Below are 24,915 nucleotides of genomic sequence, written 5' to 3'. Positions count from 1 at the left end.
GAGGATGTTACTACTGTTCGTCTCCTACAGCTTTTAGCAGCAGCAGCATCGGGCGGGCAGATGAAGCCCCATCCTGCTCTGGGTGACCTTGGATACCTGAAACGCAGTCTCAACAGCTGTGATTGGGGTTACTAACATCCACATGCTGGTTGGCCCGAGCGTGTGTGGAACGACTGTCCCTCCTCCTTCCTCAGGTCTCCCCCTGCCCCAGCCCCACCTTTAACCTTTAATCACGCCCTTAAAGAAGGCTGAGCGCTGAAGAATTGATGCTTTTGAACTGTGGTGCTGGAGAAGACTCTTTAGAGTCCCTTGGACTGCAAGGAGATCAAACCAGTCCATCCTAAACGAAATCAGTCCTGAATATTCATTGGAAGGACTGATGCTGAAACTGAAGCTCCAATACTTTGGACACCTGATGCAAAGAGCTGACTCATTGGAAAAGACCCTGATGCTGGGAAAGATTGAGGGCAGGAGGAGAAGGGGATGACAGAGGATGAGATGGTTGGATGGCATCACCAACTCAATGGACATGAATTTGAGCAAGCTCTGGGGGATAGTGAAGGACAGGGAAGCCTGACTTGCTGCAGTCCATGGGGTCGCAGAGAGGCGGACACGACTGAGTGACTGCACAATAACAATGGTACAACAGCTGGCATACAGGGGCTCGCAGCAGTACCAGCTACACCACCGCTGGTTTTACATTTGTTTCTGGACATTGTCGACTTGAAACAGAGATACCGTATGACTGTACTCACAAGTATAACCACTTGTAGAGGATGCACGCACACAGCAATGTACACCAGACACCTGAACCAGCTGACATGACTGGACACGCAAACGCACGTTCAAATCTTTGAACGTTTGCAACGTGAAGGCTCCTATGTAGGCGACTTGACTTACTGCTTCAGAATGCTCTTGAATTTCTCAACAGCAGCACTGGGAGCAGAAGACAACAGGACAGCACGCTTACAACGGGGAAAGGAAGGGACTCCCACTCGTAACTCAATATCCAGCTGAACCGGCCATCAGGTGGGAAGGTGGGAAAGCTCCAGTGTATTCTTTTAGCTTGGCAACTGTGTCTCTCTCTGAGACTCTGGAGTCTCTCCCTCCCGGGATAGCCTGGTACTTATCTCGTCTCACAAGCAATGATGGGGAAATGTGTTTTTTTCTAACGGAGTTATGAAATTCAACTCCAGCATCTCTTCTAGCCATCTAACTTGTGGTGAAGAGTTGAAAATTGCCCGGGTCTCCTCTGTACCACGTTGCTGTGGTTTTACAGGCTCTTACGCATCAACGTGACATCATTGGCCACCATGCAGACACTGTGCTGCTCTAAATTTAGAGATTTTGTTGCCGTGCATGATGGAGGCTAATGCTCCTTGAGTCTTCATCACGTGCCAAGCATGCGTTAACTCATTCCATCCTTGCAACAACCCCATGAGGAAGGTCCTGTGAATACGCTTAATTTAGAGGTAAGGTGACTGCAGTACCCAGAGGTCACAGCCCCAGGCCCAGGGTCTCAGCACGGGTGGAGGTGGGGTTTGAGCCATGCCAGGCAGCCTCCAGTCTCCACCCTAACTCACATGCTATTATCCCCGGTAGAGTTCACGGCATAAAATCTCCCAGGGCTCATGTTTCACAGCCTTCCGGTCAACTGCTACAGAATTTTGAGATTTTGAGATTTATTGTCTAGTTCCTGAATTACCCACAGCTGTTTTTCCTTCCCAGTTTAATCTATGTTAAGAACAGACACTCTGTTGCAAGAATGTTATTCTTAACTAGACTGTTTAGTAAAGTTTAGAGCTGAGAAAAAAAATAGCATCATTTCAATTTGTTTATTAAGTGGAGGTTGGAGGTTTAAAGTCATGGCAAAATGAAACATAGATAATTAATGCAATTTCCAGTTCTCATGCTGCTGTTTGCATATTAAGTGGAGAACTGTCTACTCAACTTTGCCAACGGAGTCATTTTTGCAAGTGTCTTTACGTTGGGCCACGTGAGTCTTAGCTGATGACTTCAGGGCCAAGCCTACAGTTTTAATGCCAATTATGAGTGAATCATTTTTTTGTTTTTAAAAACCGGCCTTACTGATGTATAACTGGCATACAATAAACTGTACATATTAATTTTTTTCAATTTGTATTATATTTTTTAAAAAACACAATTATTTTTCTGTGTCAAGTCTTAGTTGCTGCCCATGGGCTCTAAGGCTCTCAGCAGTCAAAGCACACAGGCTTACTGGGACCTACAGCACGTGGGACCTTAGATTCCTGACTGGGGAATTGAACCTGTGTCCCCTGCATTGGAAGGCGGATGCTTAACCACTGGACCACCAGGGAAGTCCCTGTATGTGTTTATAGTACATGGTTGGAGAAGTTTTGATATACGCGCACACCTGTGAAACCATCGCTATCAAGACAGTAAAAACACCTTTTGCCCCCAGAGTTTCTTTCTGCCCACCTGTAACCTCTATCTCTCACCCCTCTGGACCCCCACCCTACTGATCTGCTTTCTTTCTTTCTTTCTTATCTGCATTTTCTAGAGTTCTATATAAATGGAATCACTTGGTGTATACTCCTTTTGTTTGTTTCCTTTCACTCAGCGTACTTCTTTGGGATTGTTGTACACATCCAGAGTTCATTCCTCTTCATTGCAAAGTAATATTCCATTCACCTGTGGATGGACATTTGGACTGTTTCCAAGTCTGAGTTATTACAGATAAAGCAGCTATAAACATTCATGTATCAGTCTCTATTTGGACAGATGCATTTTTTCCTCTTCACTAAATACATGGGCGTGGGATTGCTGGATCAAATGAAATGGTAGGTGTTTAACTTTTTAAGAGATTGCCAAGCTGTTTCCCAAAGTGTTTGCATTGTTTTTCATTTCTACTAGCAGTGTATGAGAGGTCCAGTTCCTCCATGATATGGCCAACATTTGGTGTGGTCACTCATTTGAATTTTAGCTCTTCTAATGGGTCTGTAGTAGCACCTTATTACCTCTGTGAAAGCTGTGAAACCCTAGTATAGGGATTGTAAGTTTAATTTGCATTGCCCTGGCAACTAATGATGTGGGACATTTTTTCTCATGCTTATTGGCTACCCACGTATCTTCTTTGGTGATGTGTCAGTTCAAATCTCTTGACCATTTAAAAACTGGGTTATTTTCTTAATGAGCGAATTTCCTAAGTTTTTTTTTCCTGTATTCTGGTTATATGTCCTTTATCAGGGTTATGCTTTACAAAAATTTATTTTCAGTCTGTAGCTTGCATTTTCATTTTCCCAACACTGACTTTTGAAGGGCAAAAGTTCATTTTGATTAAGTCCAATTCATCAATTTTTTTCCTTTTGTGGATTGTGCTATTGGTGTCATAACTATGAAATTGTTGCCTAACCCAAGCTCACATAGATATTCTTAATTCTTGCTTTCTCCTAGAAGTTTTATAGTTTAAGATTTTACATTTAGATACCTATGATCCACTTTGAGTTCATTTTTGTATGTGATGTGAGGAGCAGATCAAAGTTCATTTTGGGCACATGGATAAACAGTTTTGAAAAGATTGTCCTTTCTCCGCTGCACGGCTGTTGTACCTTTGTAAAAAACAGTGATTTCTCTTAGTAGCAAATACGGAATTTCATCAAAAGCTTCTTCTACATCTATTGAAATGATCATGCAGTTTTTTTTCATTCTGTTAATTCGGTGAATTACGCTAATTTTTGACTGTTAAATCATCCTTACATTCCTGGGCTGAACCCATTTGGCTATGATATAACATTATTTTATACATCATAGATTCAATGTCCTAAACTATAAATTAGAATTTTTGTATCTATGTCCAGAGGGATTTTGGTATTTCGTTTTCTTTACTTGTAATGCCTTTGCCTAGTTTTGGTATCAGATTAATGCTAGCCTCCTAGAATGAACTGGAATGTACTTCCACCTCTTCAATTTTTTGGAAGATTTTGTATAGAATGGTATTATTTATTCTTTAGATATTTGGTAGAATCTACCAGTGAAGCCATTTAAGCCTGAGGTTTCTTTGTGGAAAGGTTTTTAACTACAAATTCTATTTATTTAATAGATGTAGGGCCAGATAGATGATCAATTTATTCTTGAGTTTAGTTTTGGAAATATGCATATTTCAAGTAACTTGTCTTTTTATTTGAGTTGTCAAATTTATTGACATAAAGTTCATAATGTTTTCTTATTATCCTTTTGATAGCTGTAGAACCTGTAGTGATGTCACCTCTCTCATTGCAGATATTAGTAGTTCGTATCTTTTCTTCTTGTTCTGAATAAAACAGGCTAGAAGTTTATCAATATTATTTATCTTTTCACAAGAACCAGCTTTGTATTAATATTTCATTGGTCTTCTCAGTTATGTTTGGCTTTCTGTTCATTGATTTCACCCTGATCTTTATTATGTCCTTTTTTCTACTTACATTGGGTTTAATTTGCTCTTCTTTTTCTAGTTTCTTAAGGAGTTCTTTCTTCTTTTCTAGTAAGGTGCTTAGTGTTATAAATTTGCATCTAAGTACTGCTATAGCAGATTCCACACATTTCAACATGTTGTTTTTAATTTTCATTCATTTCAAAATACTTTCTAATTTCTTCTTTGATTTCTTTTTTGATACATGGCTTATTTGGAAGCATGCAATTAATTTCCAAATATTTGGTGATTTTTCACTCATGGTTTTGTTAGTGACTTCTAATTTAATTCCATTATGTCAGAGAATCTACTTTATATGACTTAAACCTTTTAAAGTTTATTGGGATATGTTTTATGGCCCAGAATACAATGTATCTGGTAAATATTCTGTATGCACTTGAAAATGATGCATATTCTGCTGTTGTTTGGTAGATTGTTCTATATAGAATGTCAGATCAAATTGTTTGATAATATTGTTCAAGTCTTCCATATCCTTGTTGATATTCCCTATATTTAATAAATTATCTGACTATAATTTTGTTTTTGTCTGTTTCTCCTTGCAGTTCTATCAGTTTTTGCTTCATGTATTTTAAAGCTGTGTTATTAGATACATAAACTTAAAGAACTGTAAATCTTCCCAAAGAACTGATCCCATTATTTCTCCAAATGTTTTTTTTTTTCTGTCCCCCAGTTTTCCCCTAGGGTCTCCACACCAGTATATATCAGTTTTGGGTAAGTTTCAACTCTGATTTTTTTCCCCCCTCATTATGGATCCTCTTTTCTGGCTTTTTTTTGCTTATCTAGTAATCCTTGATTAGATGTCAGACACTGTAATTTATTTTTTACCTTATTCAGTACTGAGTAATTCTGTATTCCTATAAAGATTCTTGAGCTTTCTTCTGGGATGTAGTTAAATTACTCGGAAAAGATCCTTTTGTGTATTAATGTTGAGAATCGTCAGGCAGGACCACAGCAGCATGTAATCCAGTGCAGCTATCCCCCTACTGAGGCAAGATCTTTCTGAGTACTCTGTCCAATTCCTCTTGAAGGATGAGCTTTTGCAGACTGGTAAGTGGAAACAGGCACTGTTCCCAGCCCCATGTGAGTGCCAGGCACTATTCCTGGTCCAGCTTGGCTGCTGGACACTGGTCCTTCTAATCCTCCCAGATGGTTCTTTTACTGGCCTCAAGCAGTTTTACTCACATGCCTGCACCAAGCAGCACTTAGCGGGTGTCCGGAGCTTTCACCTCTGGTGCTCTGCCCTGGGAACACTAGACACTTTGGTCTCTCCAGACTCTCAGCTCCATCTCCTCAACGTAAAGACCCTGCCAAGCTCTGCCCAGGCTCCTCCTTCTGGCACCACGGCCTGGAAACTCACTTATATCACACCTCTCACCTGGTTTGTTTTCAGTGCCATTCATTGCCTGACGTCCAATGTCTTGAAAAACATTGTTTCATATACTTGTCTGGATTTCTGGTTGTCTCTGGCAGGAGAGTAAATCAGCTCCATTCCATCTTAGACAATGGAGCCAATCATTTTTACACACATAGAATAAGTTGGTTACAAGGTCACAACCACTTTCTCTCAATCTTTTTAATGTGAAATGTGAAACGGTTAACATAAAGGTATATGACTCATCAATTGCACTCTTGGGTATTTATGCCAGTGACATGAAAGTTTATGTTCACAAAGAAACCTGAACACATACCAAGGGCACAAGTGCCAAAAGGAAAAGACAAATTGGATGTTGAAATTTTTTTAAAAAGTGCTATAAACATTATCATCAAGAAAGTGAAGACAACTCACAAAATGGGAGAAAAATGTGAAAATCAAATATCTGACACAAGACTTCTATCCAGAAGATATAAAGCACTCTTACAACTCAACAACAAAAAGGCAGATACCCAATTAAAAAATGGGCAAAGGATTTAAGCAGACATTTCTCCAAAGGAGATATACAAATGGCCAACGGGTGCATGAAAAGATGCTAAACGTCACCGGTCAAATCAAAACCACAGTGAGATACCACTTCACATCCACTAGAATGACTGTAATACAAAAGACAGACAATAACAAGTATTGGTAAAGATGCGGGGAAACTGGAACCCTCACATATTGCTACTGAGATTGTAAAATGATGGAGCCATTTGGGAAACAGTTTATCCGTTCCTCCAAAAGGTTAAACACAGAGTTACCACATGACACAGCAATTCCACTCCTAGAGAAACGAAAACATACATCTCCACAAAAACCTGTACATGAAACGTTCACAGCAGCATTATTCATCACAGCCAAGAGTGGAAATTACTCACAAGTCCACCAACTGATCACTGGATGAATAAAGCACACGAGGCCTGCATGCCTGTGTGTGCTACTGCAGTCGAATCTGACTCTGTGCGGCCCCACGGACTGCAGCCCGCCAGGCTCCTCCCTCTGTCCATGGGACTCTCCAGGCAAGAATGCGGGAGTGGGCTGCCATGCCCTCCTCCAGGGGATCTTCCCGACCCAGGGGTCAGACTCACATCTCCTGCATTGGCAGGCAGGTTCTTTACCACTACCACCACCTGGGAAGTCCCAAAACGTACTATATGGATACAGTATTCTTGGTGACAAAAAGAAATGAAGTATTGATTCGTGATACAACATGGATGACCCTTGAAAACATTATGCTAAGTGAAAGAAGCCAGTCACAAAAGACCGTGTATTGGGTAAATCCATTCAGATAAATTGTCCCCCACAGGCCAGTTGTAGAGACAAAGTAGATGAGTGGGTGTCGAGGGCTGGGGGTGGGGTGTGCAAGGAAGGAGGCATGATTGTTAGTAGGTGTGTGGTTTCTTCTGGGGGTGATGAAGATGTTCTAAAATTAGATTGTGGCAATGGTTGCACAGCCCCATAAGTATAATGGAAACCATGGAATTGTGTACTTTGAACCATTGTTTAAACATACCAGTTACATACCAGTGTATCGTATGTAAACTACATCTCAATAGAGCTATTTAAAACCTGCACAGCAGCTTTATTCATAATAACTCATAACTGGAAAGAACCCATATGTCTTCTGATGGTGAATGGTTCTACAAACTTGGTACATCTGTTATGCGAATACTACTCAGCAAAAAAAGGAATGAAGTATCAATACATCCAATAACCTGTATGAATCTCATGAGAGTTACGTCATATGAAAAAGCTAGCACCAAAAGGTTACATGCCATTTTTTGTTCGTTGTTCAGTCATTAAGTCCTGTCTGACTTTTTGTGACCCCACAGACTGCAGTCCTTCACTATCTCCCAGAGTTTGTTCAAACTCATGTCCATTGAGTCGGTGATGCCATCCAATCATCTCATCCTCTGTCGTCCCCTTCTCCTCCTGCCCTCAATCTTTCCCAGCATCAGGGTCTTTTCCAACGAGTCGGCTCTTCACCTCAGGTGGCCAAAATATTGGAGCTTCAGCTTCAGCATCAGTCCTTCTAATGAATATTCAGGGTTGATCTCCTTTAGGATGGACTGGTTGGATCTTGATTCTCATGAGTCTTCTCCAGCACCACATTTCCAAAGCATCAATTCTTCGGTGCTCAACCTTCTATTGGACTCATTATGTACCATTCTTGAAATGACACAATGATAGAAATGGAGAACAGGCCACCAGGGTAAGGAAGAGGCTGGGGTTTGAGAGATCGGTGTAGCTCTGAAGATGACGAGAATGTTCTGGACACATGACTACATCCTGGCTATGAAGTAGCACTGTGGTCTTATAAGATATTTCCATGGGGGGAACAGTGTAAACAGGACAGGGATCTCTCTGAATTATTTCCTACAACTGCATGTGAATCTACAATAATGCCAAATTTCAAAGATTTTTTAATTTTAAAAAAGTACTAAAAGGGAGATAAATTAGGAGTGATATTTTCAGAACAAGTGAGCTCAGCCTCACATTTTCTGATCTGCAGCTTGGTAAATGAACATGGTAATAAATGTAGCTGCGATACAGACGGTAGAACCTCTGCTTTTTTGTTTGTTCGCTTTTTTTTTCACTTGGAAGTAATTTCACTTACAGAAAAATTGCACACACACGCAGAATAGTATCAAGAACACTGTGAACTCTGTACCCTTTATCATATTCACTGATGATTAACATTCTACCCACTTGCTCTGTCTTTGTAGGTAGGTAGCCATACAGCGTGTGTGTGTGTGTGTGTGTGTGTGTGTGCGTGTGTATGTGTATGTATTTGAAGCATGACCTCATCTCCCTCAATAATGAAGTACCTATTTTCTAAGAATCAGGATATTCTCTTACATACTAGAGTATGTTTATCTACAGGACACTTATCAATTTCAGCCAATTGAATAGAGATACAAGACTTTAAGATTCAAAGTCAAAATTTGTCAGTTGACCCAATAATATCCTTGACATTATTCCCTCCAGTACAGGATCTAGCAGGTGGTTCACCTATGGCATTTTGTTGTCATTTCTCTTTTAATGTGAAATAACTTCCACTGCTTTAGTCTTTTCATGAAAGTGACTTTTTAAAGGCTCGCCATTTCTACTCCTGTTTTTAAAGAGAATGTAGACACTTCTTTAAGGGAATGGCAACCCACTCCAGTATTCTTGCTTGAAGAATTTCATGGACAGAGGAGCCTGGTGGGCTACCATCCACGGGGCTGCAGAGAGTCAGGCACGACTGAGCGAGTAACACGCTCATAGCAGCTTGTGTGTCGGTAGGTATCTGGGGAGAAGAGCCAACGCTTCTGGAGAGCCTCTAACTTGAGATATCGCAGGTTCCCTTCCAGAGCTGGTGCTTCAGCTGCCGCGTTGCCTCTCTAGCAACTTTTGTCTGTTTGCCAGCTGGAAATGTTTGCCAGGCTTTCCTATTTGGAACTAGAGGTTCCCAGAGCCACATAGCTTCCATTCCTATTCACCATGACAAATAAAACTGAAAACACAATTATTCTGTAAATTCCCAAACAAGAAGAGGTTGACCTAACGCTGATTTTCAGCAGCTCTATAATTCCAACATTTAGCAAATGCTGGTAACAAGCAACCAAGGGCCCTCTTCCGTAGCAGGCTGTAGATCAATTGCTTTTCTAAAGAAACCAGGATGAATGGGACTTAAAGTGACAAGGACACGAAAGGAACAGAAGCAATCAATCTGTTTAAGGGGAAAAACTGAATCCACTGCTATCAAGTCAAACTCTGCATGAAAATAAGACAACCAGGAACCCTATGAAGGGTTTATTCATAAGACCCAGCGCCAGGGCTTATGAGGAGGAGATGGTCCTATATCTGCGGTAATGGGCTATTTGCGTTCACTGGACCAAATCTGGGAGGGGAGCGGGCTCAGGTGCCGATCAAAGCACCAACGACTGGCATGCAGGAGGCTCTGCCCGGCCACGCTTCCAAGGGGAGAGCAGGTCTGAGGCCAGGAACAGCTGTCCACATGCCTCACAACCAGCATGTCCTGATGTGACCTTGGTCTTTTAGGGCTGACAGAGCTCCAGCCTAGAGTCTTTGGACAGTCTGGTTTGCTTGCTTCTTATTTGTTTTGATAGATTGCTTTCTTTCTAATTATTTGCCTCTATTCTGTCTCTGCCCAGCCCATGGCAGCACTCCCCTCCCCTACCTGGACTTCGGCAACATCCTCCTAACTGGCCAGCTAGCCAGCCGCTCCCCTCTCTGAGGGTCTCCTGTGATGCTGCCAGTTGCATCCTGAAGTCCAGCCCTGATGGCCCCACCCCTGCTTTACGCATCCCCCTGAGGTGTATGGGTTCCAAATACCTGGACTTACAGGTAAGGAAGGAAATGACAGCCCACACACAGAGGAGCCTGCCGGGCTACAGTTCATGGGGTTGCAAAGAGCTGGACACGACTGAGCACCTGTGTAGGAGCAGACCTAGGGAAAAGCATCACCCAGGGTCACACGGCCACCCAACTGTCAGTCTCTCTGCCCCACGCGGGGCCCGTCCACGCCACCTGGCAGCCCGAGCTGCTCCCCGCCGGGCCCGCGGTGAGCCCCGAGAGCTTCATGGCCGGCCTGTGGCTTCTGTCCTCAGCCCCAGGCGACAGCCAGAGGGGGCCTGGAACAGATGAAGAGCAGTGCGCGGCAGCCCCCGACTCAGCCCCTCTGCCGGGGGTGCTGCGTTCACAGAGCGCACAGCCAGAGCCCTCGCAGCGTCCCCACGGCCCTCCACGGGGACCTGCTGCCACCTCCCTGCCGGGCCCACGTGTCCTCCTCCGCGGGCTCCTCCGGCGAGCCTGGCCCCGGGACGCTCCCCCCCCTGCGATGTGTGGAGCCTCTCACCTTCCAGTCCTTTCTCAGACGTCGTTTTCTCGGTGAGGCCGCTTGGCCGTCCTTCCAGTGCCCTGGCCCTCCCCTGCGTGCACGGCCGCCTGCCTGCCCACACACAGCATCTCTGAACACACCAAGGCGAGCACAGATGTGTCCACTGGGCTGACCATCCATCTCTCCCCACCAGAGAGCCAGCTCTCCAGGAACAGAGATGTGTGGATTTTTGCTCCCTTATGTGTCCCCCGACCAATGCTTAAGAATGATGCCCAGCACAGAGAAGGAGCTCAATAAACACTCGCGGAAGTTTCATCCTGAGCAGGTCCAGTGTCTCTTCATTCTCCTGTGCAACTCTGTGTTCCAAAATAAACTATTCAGGGTCTTGCCAGACCCACCTCCTATTTTCCGGCCTCTATACTTTATCCTAGTCCTCTGCCTGGAGTGCCTCCCATTCCCATAAACGTCGGAGGAAGCTCAAATATAATTCCTCCCCGAAACTTTCCTGGATTCATCCAGATGGAAGAACCCCAATCCTCACATCACAGGAACTGACTGAAATTGATTGATGTCTGTAGTTTGGCTACTTGATGCGAAGAACTGACTCATTAGAAAAGACCCTGATGCTGGGAAAGACTGAAGACAGGAGGAGAAGGGGACAACAGAGAATGAGATGGTTGGGTGGCATCACTGACTCGATGGACACGAGTTTGAGCAAGCCCTGAGAGTTGGTGATGGACAGGGAGGACTGGTGTGCTGCAGCCCATGGGGTAACAAAGAGACACGACTGAGCGACTGAACCGAACTGATCGATGTCTAAATGCCCAGCTGATCTGGGACTCCTTAAGGCAGCGTTCACACCCCAAAAGGCAGGTGTTCAATAAATACAGACTGATTCAATCTAACATCAGTGCTACACTCTGGACATGGATCCCTTTCTTACAAAAACACCTCATATCATTTTAAGCAATGAACCAGCAAAAGGAGTTTACGTGGGGAACACAACCAGGGTTCAAAGGGCAGAGGCCAGGCATGAAGCAGGTGCTTTTCTGAAGAAACAGGGGTTTATGCAACTTCAAGTGACAAGAAAGGTTTAAGAGGATCCGTTTAAGAGGAAAAAAAGATGGCAAAGTTCCTGAAGCACGTTCGAAGAAGTTCTGGGGACTGGTGCATGTAGGGGTGTCAGGGCCGATTAAACCGTCTGTAACCAGTTTGCAGAGTCCACACCATCCAGCTGAGCGCAGTCGAGATGCCCACGTGAACTTGGTGGTGAACTTAGAGGTTATTTTCCCTGGTTTGGTACATGAGGCCTTTCCAGAGAGAGCTGACCCCTCCCCAAAATTGAGTTGTCTCCTCCAGAAATACCGTACAGCCATCTGTTTATTGGGGCTACATTTAATGTCAACACTCAGGTTCGATCCCTGGGTCGGGAAGATCCCCTGGAGAAGGAAATGGCAACCCACTCCAGTATTCTTGCCTGGAGAGTCCCATGGACAGAGGAGCCTGGCGGGCTACAGTCCAGGGGGTCCCAAAGAGTCAGACACAACCGAGCGACTAAGCACGTATCCATGTTGATGGCAACAGTGGGATCAATTATCTGAGTAGAGGCCTTGCGTACCTGTTTTATTAATAGGTTTATTCTTAGGTATATGACATATACAGTCTAATCTAATCCTTAATAGAATGGATTTTATTAGAGAAATTTGTTTCCAATTATTTAAACTGAAGTATAGTTGATTTACAATGTCGTGTTCATTTCTGCTGCGCAGCACTTGATTCAGTTATACGTACACATACGTCCTGGTTTTAATATTCTTTTCCATTACTGTTATCATCAAATGTTGAATATAGGTCTCTGTGCATACAGCAGGGCCTTGTCGCTGACCCGCCCTATATATAAAAGCTTGTATCCGTTAACCCCAAGGTTCCACTCCAGCCCTCCCCGAACCCCTCCCTCTTGGCAACCACCAGCGTGTTCTCTTTAGTGTAGTTCTAGTTTACAGAAAAACTTACAAGAAAGTACAAAGAGTTCCCATGTTCTCCCATCAGCAACATCTGGGTAGGGTCATCACCACAGATGAGCCAATGTCAATGTACTAATTAAAGTCCATAGTTTACATCAGGGTACACTCTTGGTGTTGTACATTCTGTGGTACAAACATATAAGGATATAAATAAGCTATGGTTTTTCCAGTAGTCAGGAACGGATGTGAGAGTTGGACAATAAAGAAGGCTGAGTGCCAAAGCATTATTGCTTTTGAACCGTGGTATTGGAGAAGACACTTGAGAATCCCTTGGACAGCAAGGAGATCCATCCAGTCCATCCTAAAGGAGATCAGTCCTGAATATTCATTGGAAGGACTGATGCTGAGGCTGAAGCTTCAATACTTTAGCCACCTGATGTGAAGAGCTGACTCACTGGAAAAGACCTTGATGCTGGGAAACATTGAAGGCAGGAGGAGAAGGGGACGACAGAGGATGAGATGGCTGGACAGAATCACTGACTCCATGGACATGAGTCTGAGCAAACTCTGGGAGATAGTGAAGGACAGGGAAGCCTGGCATGCTGCAGTCCATGGGAGGAGTTGGATACAACTGAGCAACTGAACAAGTGCCTATTACAGTATCACACAGAGTAGCTTCACTGACCGAAAAATCCTCTGTGCTCTGACTCATCCTTTCCTCCACCCAACCCTGGGCAACCACTGATCTTTTTACTGTCTCCATAGTTTCGCCTTTTCCAGAATGTCACAGAGTTGGAATCATATAGTCTGCAGACTTTTCAGTTTGGGTCTTTCAGGTATATGATATTTTCGGTAATAGCGTCAGTGATATCACTTGCCAAAATGTTCTACCAAGAGGTGGTACCGCTTCACACTCCCATCATCAGTGTGAGTCCCTGCCGCACCACGTCCTCACACCTGACACTCGGTCAGTCTTCTTGATTTATCCATTCTGGTTGGGGTTTAATATCTTTCTACTACTAACAGCAGACTGCCCTGCTGCTCGGACAGGGAAGAATCTGCCTGCAATGCAGGAGACCCGGGTTTGATCCCTGGGTTGGGAAGATCCCCTGGAGAAGAGAATGGCAACCTGCTCCAGTGTTCTTGCCTGGAGAATCCCAGGGACGGGGGAGCCTGGTGGGCTGCCGTCTCTGGGGTCACACAGAGTCGGACACGACTGAAGTGACTTAGCAGCAGCAGCAGCACTGACTAATGATGTTGAACACCTTTTCATGTGCTTACTTGCCATCCAATACCTTTTGCTGAAGAATCTGTTCAAATATTTTGCCCATTTTTGCTTTCATTCTTAATTGGCTTGTTCGTTGTCTTCTTATTGAATTGTGAGAGTTCTTTACAGATACAAGTTCTTTGTCGGATATATGTTTTGCAAATATTTTCTCCAAGTCTGGGGCTTGTCTTTTCTTAAATGCCTTTTGATGAGAAAAAGATCATATTTTTAAAAATGTTATTTATTTACTTATGGCTGTGGTGGGTCTTCATTGCTGCGTGGGTTTTCTCTCGGTGTAGCAGGTTGTGGGTGCTCTTTGTCATGGTGCGTGGGTTTCTCGCTGCAGCGGCTTCTCTTGTGGACACCGGCTCAGTAGTTGTGGAACACGGGCTTACTTGTTCCACGGCCTGTAGAATCGTCCCAGACCAGGGATCGAACCCGTGTCTCTGGGATTGGAAAGTGGATTCTTTACCACTGAGCCACAAGGGAAACCCCAAAGTTTATAATTTTGATGAAGTCTAATTTATTAAATTTCTTTGGTACTTTGTATTTTTTTAATTATAATATTTACCAACCCCGAATCACTAAGATGTACTCTGTTTCTTACAGAAGTTTCTATAGTTTTCACTCTTAAGGTTAGGTCTATGGCCCATTTCAAGTTCTTCCTTTTTAATATGACATGATATGGGGGCTGAGATTTGTTCTTTAGCAAGTAGCTATCCACTCGTTCCAGCACGAGTTGTTGAAAAAATTATCTTTTCCCACTGAAATAATTCGTCACTCTGTTCAAAACCAGTTGACCATCTAGTTGGGTCTATTTCTGAACTTGCTATTCTGTGCCATTCCTCTGTTTTTCTATTTTCATATCAATACTATATTGTCTTGATTACTGTGGCTCTATCATTCAGGGAGTCCAAGTCCCTCATCCGCATTCTTCTTTTTCAAAGTTGTTTAGCCACTCCAGCTCCATTGCATTTCCATATAACGTTAGAATCGGTTTGTCAGCTTCTACAGACAGGCATGCTGAGATTTGGCTTTGATCACTGAATCCGCAGATCATCTGGGAAGAACTGCCATCCTGATGATGCTGAGCCTGATAATGCAAGAGCGTGCTGAGACTCGTCATTTATTCAGGTCTTTCAAAATTCCTCTCAGCCACGTTTGGTAGATTTCCTTGTTAAGATCTTAGGCATTTTATCCAGAAGCATTTCATGCTTGCTGATGTTTGATTACTTTAAAAAAATTTTCCAGGTTATTTTACAAAATTAATTAATTTCTGGTTGTGCTGCATCTTCACTGCTTCGAGGGTTTTCTATTGCTGCTCCGAAGTGTTGGGGCTTCAGCTTCGGCACCAGTCCTTCCAGTGACTATTCAGGAAGGTTGGTTGATGTCCTTTAGGATGGACTGGTTTGATCTCCTTATTGTCCAAGGGACTCTCAACGGTCTTCTCTAGCACCACAGTTTGAAAGCATCAGTTTCTTTGGCGCTCAGCCTCCTTTATGGTCCAACTCTCACAGCCATACATGACTACTGAAAAAAACATAGCTTTGACTAGAGGGACCTTTGTCAGCAAAGTGATATCTCTGCTTTTTAATACGCTGTCCAGGTTTGTTATAGCTTTCCTTCCAAGGAGCAAGTGTCTTCGAATTTCATGGCTGCAGTCATGGTCTGCAGAGATTTTGGAGCTCAGAAAATCCTCCTTTCTAAGTTTGAATCTGCGTCCATCGTTTTATCCTTTGTACTTTCAATGTTGTGAAATATCTTAGAGTTCTATTGATGTGATTGGGGGAAAGGGCAAGGCTCACTTCCTGTGTGACACTTTCAACCATTTTCCTCAAGCATGTGGATAAGTCACTTTCACTAAGCTCCTCTGCCTGCCCCTCTAGAGTCCTAAATAGCAGCAGTGTCCACATCCCCACTTTTGAGCCTTTAAAAAGCAGAGAACCTTCGCTGGCTGAAATGAGGCAGAAGGGGAGGTGGGAGAGGCTCAGAGCATGAGAAGGACCACACCCACATAGAAGATTTTGAAAACCCCACGGGGCTACAAGCCAAGGAATGTGGGCACCTCTGGTTGACCATCAGGAAGAAAACAGGAATGGAGGATGCTCAGAATGCACAGAACTGTCCATCCAAAAAGATGGACTTTACTGCATGTAAATTATACCTCAGTAAACTTGACTTTAAAAAGACCTCAAACCCATCTCCACTGTCTGGATTTTAGGGACAGGTGGCTCAGTGGTAAAGAATCTGCCTGCCAATGCAGAAGACACACGAGATGGAGATTCAATCCCTGGGTCAGGGAGATCCTCTGGAAGAGGAAATGGCAGCCCACTCCAGTATCCTTGCCAGGGAAATCCCACGGACAGGGGAGCCTGGCGGGCTAAAGTCCATGGGGTCTCGAAGAGTTGGATGCAACTGAGCGACTGAGCGATACACAGAGGTGAGTTTGCTGTTAGAAGCTGACCCAACACACATCATACCCTTGGAGCAGGGCAGCCACGGAGGTTCTCCAGCATCTCCAGGAGCCAGCCCTGCTCCCACCTGCTGTAGCCGAGCTCCTGACCTCCTGGGCAGGATACAGCCCTCTCTCCCCACCACCCCAGCCACAGGAGCAAGAAGCCAGGGGCCCCAGAGGCACAGATATCAGCCGTCTATGGTCCTAGGAAAGGGGCTTGCGTGTGTCTAAGGAACAGTTCACCTCATTCGCTTCTGACACCAAGCAATGGCAGGCTGATGGCACACCCGATCCCTCATGCCCCTGCTCCTTCAGGAAGCAACTACCCTGCTTATATGATGAAGACAGAATCACCGCTCGGCGGGCTCCTCCTCTCCTCATGCCTAACCGTCGGCAACAGAGACAGCAGACCCCGCAAGCATTAAGTGCGGTGCTTCCTGGAGACAGGTCATTAGGTGCTGGGTGGGAGTCTCTATGCTTCTAAGGTTTAAACCCAGGTGACCTAAGGGGGTCAGAAGGATTTCAGCTGAGCACGTGATGCCAAGTGAAATAAGAAGGTGATCATCAGAAGAACTGAAATGGGTGCGACAACTGCTCGGATCATTTACATTCCCTTGTTTCCTTCCTCCCAACTCAGTTCCTTTAGTTCAGGGGTCCCCAAGCCCTAGGCCTTGGACAGGTACCGCTCTGTGACCTCTCAGGAACTGAGGCCCACAGGAGGATGTGCGCAGTGGGCAAGTGAGTGAAGCCTCCATCTATATTTACAGTTGCTTCCCATGGCCCCCCCATCACCCCCAAATGGGACCGTCTAGTTGCAGGAAAACAAGCCCGGGGCTCCTGCTGACCTTGCATTATGATGAGTTCTGTAATTATTTCATGACATATCACAATGTAATAAAAACAGAAATGAAGTGCACAATAAATGGAACGTGCTCGAATTGTCCCCAAACCATCCCCCGGCCCCCACCCTGGTCCGTGGAAAAACTGTCTTCTACGAAACCAGAAATTGTCTTCTAACCTGCCCTGTGTCAGAAGGGCTGGGGGCTGCTGCTCCAGTTGAAAGGACGTGTTAGAGACAAATATTTCTTGAGGCGCGAGTACAGACCCCTATTAAATTGCTGCTGTCCCCCTGGCCTCCCAGAGGCTCGGAGAAGGCCAGCCTCACCTGTCAGGTCCCCTGGGTTGGCTGTCACCACGCAGCACCGCCTTGCTTGGGTACCTGCCTCTTTCCTGAGCCCAGGGGTCCTACTTGCCATGTGATGCAGTGCTTCCTGACGGCAGGGAACACTGCCTGACCTTTTCCACTGCTGCCCCCAGCACTTGGAACACTGCCTAGCCCATAGCAGGTGCTCAGGAAAGGTGTGTTGAATAAACAAATGAGCTCAGGAATGAATGACTGAAGTACGCAATAAACAGCTGCAGAGGTGAAGGTAGAACATGTCCAACCAGAGAGACTCAAACCGTGGTAGGGTGTCTGAGTGACAAACTTCCTGCTTCTCTCTCAGGTAGGAATCAAGGAAGGCTTCCTGAAGGAGGCGGTATTTGATTAGGGCTGGAAGGAATCTCAAACGGAGGGTAGCCGAGCCGGAGCTCACACAGCTTGTCCTGCGGCCCCTGCTGGTGCACATTCTGGTGACTGGAGCGTGAGGTACCTGTGGTTTCCTGCCCCAGAGGGTCTGCAACTCAGCCGGGGAGGGCGACTGGTACTAAGTGGCCACAATGGACACGCGACGGGCAAGTGCACAGGCAAAGTGCCGGACAATGTGCCAGACAGACCTGGCCTGGGCAGGCAGCGCTGAGAGGCTTCCCCGAGAAAGTGATCTTCACTGAGACCGCTGGGGTAGGGGCAGGCAAGGAGGAAGGGTGAGCGGCAGGGTGAGCGAGCCTCCCTGGCACAGACGAGGAGCTGGCCGCGGAGGAAGCACGTGGGCCTCTGGGCGTCAAGGCCCTGCCCTCCAGTCACCACCAGAGCCGATACACAAGGACTAGTACGTCCATGTCACAGCTAGAGAGCTAATACCAAGCCAGGAAACAATAAAGCCCCAACAACAAGGTCCTATTGTGTAGCCCAATGCCCTATGATAAACCACAGTGGGAAAGAACGGGAAAACGAATACACACGTGTGTATGTGTGTGTAACAATCTTACTTCCTGTACAGCAGCAATTAACACAACACTCTAAATATCTATACTTGAATAACCACTGGAAAAGTCATAGCTTGGAGTGTATGGACCTGTGTCGGAAAAGAGCTGTCTCTGTTTTTTAATACACTGCTTGGGTTTGTCATAGCTAACCCTGAATGAATTCATTGGAAGGTCTCATGCTAAAGCTCCAATACTCTGGATGCCCGATGCGAAGAGCAGACTCACTGGAAAAGACTTTGAGGCTGGGAAAGACTAAGGGCAGGAGGAGAAGGGGGAGACAGAGGATGAGATGGTTGGATGGTGTCATCGACTCAATGGACTAGAGTTTGAACAAACTCAGGGAGATAGTGAAGGACAGGGAAGCCTGGCGTGCTGCACTCCATGGGGTCATAGAGAGTTGGACGCGACTTTGGCGACTGAACAACAACAAATTCCTGAATAAAGCAAAATTTTTTTAAAAAGGCTTCTTGGGCATTCTCTGGTATTCCAGTGGTTAGGACTCTACTTTCACTGCGGGGGGTCCAGGTTTGAACCCTGGACAGGGAACTATGATCTCACAAGCTTCAAGGAGTGGCCGAAAGTAATGATAATGAAAATAAAAGGCATTCCTCCTCTGCACCAGGCAACAGCCTCCCACTCAGAGCACTGGTATCCCCGACCTGTAGACAAGGGGCACGGGTGAGTGGGTGATGTTGGTGGCCAAGAGCAGCTCAGCTGTCAGTACCGCTCCTGCCTCCATGGCCCCAAAGGGAGGCCACTTATTGGACTAGGAGGAAGACCAGGATCAGGGAGGGGAAATTCGAGGGGCTCAGAACCGACATTCTGAGTTTGAGTCTCAGGGAGGCAGGCTGGTGAGCATGGGGCCCCCAGTTACAACAGTGATGGCAAAGGGGCGCTCTGGTGAACCTCTGCTGCCATGCTTCAGTCTAAATTCATGTCTACAAAGATGAGGGCTTCCCAGGTGGCTGAGTGCTAAAGAACCCGCCTGCCAATGCAGGAGCTGTGGGTTCGATCCCTGGGTCAGGAAGATCCCCTGGAGGAGGGTATGGCAACCCGCTTCAGTATTCTTGCCTGGAGAATCCCATGGACAGAGGAGCCTGGTGGGCTACAAAGAGTGTAGCCTGGGGTCTGAAAAGAGTGGGACATGACTGAGCACACACACACACAGACACACACAGACACACACACACAGACACACAGTACAGAGATGAAGACCTCAGCTGGGTGGAGATATTAATACCTTCAGTTGGAATACCATCTTCCCATCTCTTAAAAGTGATTCCTTTTCTAAATTTTATTTACTAGCTTTTGTCTCTCAGAAGTCTCGTTCTCAAAGAGACTGCACCAGGTCTGACACCACGAGCGGCCGTGGATGTTTCTGAAACGTCTTCTAGGAAACGATGTATCCCACCGTGAAAGCCCACGTTTGAACTCATTCATTCCACACCGAGTTACTGAGCCCGTCCTCGGTTTTGTGCCCTTTCACCAGTCCGTGAACCAGTCGTGGGTTTATCTGCTTTCCTGGCTATTTTTTTCTCTTCTAGAATTTTCTTTCCCTTAAGTCCTGTGCCTCTCTTAGTATTAAAGATTATCAGCCGTCCTTGAATGTGGTTAAATATTCACTTTCACTTAGACTTCTGACCTAGACACTGAAAGCTAACTTTGCTGCATTCATCTAAGTAAAGAGAAAGCAGTAGGGAAAAAGTCGATAATTTTTGGTTTCCAGAGTGAAAGAAAATACCCTATTTTTTTTATATTGATAACCTGCTAGGTACTCTTGTTTAAAAAATTTGTTTTACTGAAATATTGATTGACAGTGCTGTGTTCTTCTAGGTACTGACATCCACACACAGAGCTGGACTTGGAAAGAATTAGTCCTGTTCTTCACGGAACCCTTCTTCTTGTCACCGGCCACTGTCACCCTCGGCCAGGATGGGGACCTTCCTCTTTCTGTTCAACGCATCAACCCTGGAGGGGGACTTCCTGCCCCCGTGCTGGGGTGGGGAGGGGGTTCCAATCTTCGGTTTCCAGGCCGCTCGGGTGGAGGGTGGCAGTGCCCCCCCACCATTGGAGAGCCAGCATCTAGCCGGGTCCTCCCTATCCCCTCCCCAGGGATGCGGGCACCCTGCCCTTTCCTCCTTGCCCAGGCCCAGGACCTTCCGTCTCTGGCCCAGACACCGGTATTTCCACCCCCAGGACCTTCCGTGATCGTTTGTCCGACCCGTCCGTTTAACCTTGTCGGTGCTGGTTCTCTCTCTCCGGCCTCATCTGCCCCAGCGCCTGTGGACACTCGGACGCCTCTTCTTTGTCGAGGGCTTCTTGGTGGAGTGTCACCCCCCACAAGCTCCTGCCGTGTCTTTTCGCACAACTGAACTTTCTGAGCTTTTTTCAACCACTCCTCTCTGTCGGGACCCCTGCCTGAAGGTGGTGGACGAGCTTTACTTCTATGGCTTGAGAAGCACTGCACTGGAATGCCTTTCTTCCTGGAAACGGCTCTCAAGAACTGAGAATTCTAAGGAAAGGAGAGAAAGAAGGAGGCTCTTTCCTGAACCTGCGTGTGTTCTGGACCGATTGCTGTGAATGGTCAGGAGGGCCCTGCAGAGATGGGGCTGGAGTCCCTTTGCCTAGAGGTGGGGGTATGTTCTGCAACAGGTTTCAAAGCGGGGAAGAAAAGGTGATCATCATAATATTCAAGCAAGATATACACCCCACGAGTCCTAAAGTCCAAGGATATTGTAAACACATCCAATACTACCTTTTTGTTTGGACTATAAATAACTTCAGTACAGCAAGAGATGCTTCTATTTAAACCAAATTTCAAATTGCTCTGAACCATTTTCCTTTTATACGTCATTCCTGTTAATACCATTCCCAATACACAGATAGAAAATCAGAAATAAAGTGAGTGGATAGAGAATAAGACAGTAACCCACTTATCAAACCGTTCCGTGAAATGAGCCAAAATGAGATTACCGATTAGAATTTATCAAATTGATTCACAATCCTTCACAGAGGGGACATACGTTCTTCATGTTGGCAGCCTAACAGATGTCAACTTGTCCAAGGAGGAACACTGACTGAAAATGCTTCTGAAAATTTTTTTGGTTAAAAAAAATCCCATTTAACATACAGGTAATAGAAGAAAACTTGATTTCAGATCATCAAGATCTGATTGTCATTTGAGTCCTCTGTTTTACTAGCCACATTGCTTCATTGTAAATATGCACTTAAATACACGTCAGGCTAACAGTTTCTGAGAACATTTCAGAAAGGGATATGACCACGTGTCAAGCTCTAAATGACTTGGTCTGTTTTACTAGAACTTGGCAACTTGTCGCCTCAGTGTGGTTATCTCGTAACCACAGATGTATGCAGTTACAAATGGCCTCAGGGAACTTGGTACCTCATTTGCTCTTTTTTTTTTTTTAAATAAATTTATTTATTTTAGTTGGGGGCTAATTACTTTACAATATTGTAGCAGTTTTTGTCATACATTGACACGAATCAGCCATGAGTTTACATGTGTTCCCCATCCTGGACCCCCCTCCCACCTTCCTCCCCATCCCATCCATCTGGGTCATCCCATTGCCCCGGCCCTGAGCATTTGTCTCATGCATCGAACATGGAATGGTGTTCTGTTTCACATATGATAATATACATTCATTTGCTCTTAAAAATGGGGGAGGGGGCGGGTAAGGAACTACGGTATACTGTTTACTTAACTGTATTATCATTTCCAACCTTTCCTGTGAAGCTTCATAACCTTTGAGACCGTTCATTCTGTCTTTGCTTCCCAAACTTTTCCTGTTTCAAGGGGATCCTTTTTCAAAGTTTACTTGTGGTCTCTGAACTAAAAGTGCAAAAGAAAGTAGATCAGAAGAGAACTCACCACTCTTTTTCATTTGTAAATCTCTTTGTGTGTGTGTGTGTGTGTGCACATGTGTGTGTGCACGTGTGTGTGTGTGTGTGCTCAGTTGTGTCTGACTCCTTGTGGCCCCATGGACTACACACTGCCAGCCTCCACTGCCCACGGGATTTTCCAGGCAAGAATACTGGAGTGGGTTGCCATTGCCTCCACCAGGGGATCTTCCCCATCCAGGGATCAAACCCCTGTCTCTTGCATCTCCTGCATTGGCAGGTGGATTCTTTACCACTGTGCCACCTGGGAAGCTCCACAAATCTTTTTAAATAAAGCAAAGTAAAAGCATTCAGATGGGAACTATATTCAGTCTCCTGTGATAAACCATGATGGAAAAGAATATGAAAAAGAACATATATATATATATATATATGTATAACTGAGTCACTCTGCTGTACAGCAGAAATTAACACAACACTGTAAATGAACTCTAATGAAATAAAATTTTTTTAAAAATTAAAAGCCATCTGATGAGTGTAGCACCTGAAACAGAGAAGACAAACCTCTGCAACACTTTCTCTAATTTCTCCTGTGTGTATCTTATCTTCACAACTGGAGGCCCAACAGGACCCTTGCCTTGTTAAATAATAGCACACGTCCCATCTCACAAAGATTTAGAACACAGCTCTTTCCTTCTGAGTCAATTGTTTGGAATTAGAATGCATGATCTTGCAGAAAGAAAGAGCATTTTATTTAATTAGCTGCTCAGGCCATCTCATAAAAACTCTATTTCATACTTAATATACCCCAAATCTGGGCATCCCAGGTGGTACTAGTGGTAAAGAACCCGTCTGCCAATGCAGGGAACATAACAGACGAGGATTCAATCCCTGGGTTGGGAAGATCCCCTGGAGGAAGAAATGGCAACCCACTCCAGTATTCTTGCCTTGAGAATCCCAAGGACAGATGAGCCTGGAGAGCTGTAGCCCATAGAGTCGCAAAGAGCTGGACACAACTGAAGCAACTTAGCACGCATACCCCAGATCTAGTGATAATTATAAACAGAGTAATTTGAACGGCAGCTGCCACCTTCAGAACTCCTATGCCATGGGAGCCATGTGTGGGAGTCCAGCAGGTGTGCAGGAGCATGTCCGTCTAGTGCAGATGGAAGGAGAGGTTCTGGCCATCTGGGTGTGAGAGAAGTTGCAAAATGCCAGGGGAAATCCTCCAGCAGGGGTGGGTAGGCCCCTGCTGGACTTCTAAGTCCCCCCCACCCGACTAGCTCCCACCCACATCTGAGCACTGTAAAAGAAATCAACAAATACTTGCTGAATTCAATCCTGTTCATGTCTTAGTGGTTCAGTGAACAGGCACAGTCCTCCGTCAGCATCCTCAAGGATGGTCCCAGGCCCCTTGGGGGCACGAAAACCTGCCCACCACGCTCAAGTTCCTTAAATAACATGGTGTAGCATTTGCATACAACCTACACACATCCTTCATAGACTTTAAATCACCTCGAGATTACTTGCAATACCTAATACCACATGCATGCAATGTAAGTAGTTGTGGATAAAATGTAAATAGCTATTGGCAGGTGACAAATTCAAGCCCTGCTTTTTGGAACTTTCTGGAATTTTTTTCCCCTCGAATATTTTCAATCCATGGTTGGTTGAATCTGGGGATACAGAATCTGTGGATGTTGAGGTCCTATTCGGGATACAGGGCGAGCCGGACAAAACTGACTGACATACTGTTCTCATTGAGTTAGACCGGTGGAAGAAGACCACTCAGCCTGCATTTCCAGAGACCCTCCAAGGATGAGGAACAACTGCTTTCAGGGTCTGGGGATACCAGAGGAAGGACCAATGCAAAATACATCGCCACCGAAACCTGAGCACGTGGACTTCCCTGATGGTCCAGTGGTTAAGACTCCATGCTCCCAATGCAGGGCGCCTAGGTTTGACCCCTGGTTGGGCAACTACTGAGCCCACGTGCCGTAACTACTGAAGCCAAAGCACCTAAGTGTGCTTCGCAAGAGAAGCCACAGGAAGGAAAAGCCCCCACACTCTGCAACTAGAGAAAAGCCTTCACAGCAACTAAGACCCAGCTCAGCAAGGGATGAATACGTAAACAAACAAAAATTTTAAAAAAGAATAAGAAAAGTAAAGAAAAAAGTTGTTTTAATACAAGTGTATATGCAGGGTGGGGGACGTGCTTCTTTCCAAAAGCCTTTGAAAAATCATCCAATGGTCAGAGCCAAAACAACACAGGTACCAGATCCGGGGAGGTGGTACAGGCGTGCTTCTTTAGACCCTGACTGGGCGAGAATGGCTTCTTACATGCCACAAGGAATCTTCACCCCCACTTCTTTGCTACCACTTTTGAGATTCCAACCCTTCAAAGAGGTGGAGCGGAGCAGAACCCCATTTCGTGATGAAAAACCAGCATCTAGAGAGGGGGACAGAGATCCCCTGGCCCAGCGGGCGGCCCTGAAGGGACAAAAATCAAACCTCGCGAT

General features: G+C 45.4%; 1 protein-coding gene across 4 annotated transcripts in view; it reads right to left on the bottom strand.

The window, feature by feature from the left end:
- The window catches only part of PPARA (peroxisome proliferator activated receptor alpha), a 65,228-nt gene that overhangs the window by 37,041 nt on the left and 3,272 nt on the right, over positions 1 to 24,915 (bottom strand). The window contains exon 3 of one of the 4 annotated variants that reach the window (XM_081594958.1): positions 22,262 to 22,388. The exons of the other annotated variants lie outside the window; for them this stretch is intronic. The gene's annotated coding sequence lies outside the window, so the exon portion shown is untranslated. The remainder of the gene's footprint in view (positions 1 to 22,261; positions 22,389 to 24,915) is intronic. 4 annotated transcript variants of the gene reach the window in all.

The sequence above is a fragment of the Giraffa tippelskirchi genome, chromosome 4 (genome assembly GCF_054371585.1).
Source record: "Giraffa tippelskirchi isolate mGirTip1 chromosome 4, T2T-mGirTip1v1.2.pri, whole genome shotgun sequence".
NCBI lineage: Eukaryota > Metazoa > Chordata > Mammalia > Artiodactyla > Giraffidae > Giraffa > Giraffa tippelskirchi.
The sequence above is the reverse complement of the archived record's forward strand: the minus strand, read 5'-3'. Positions and strand labels throughout refer to the sequence as shown.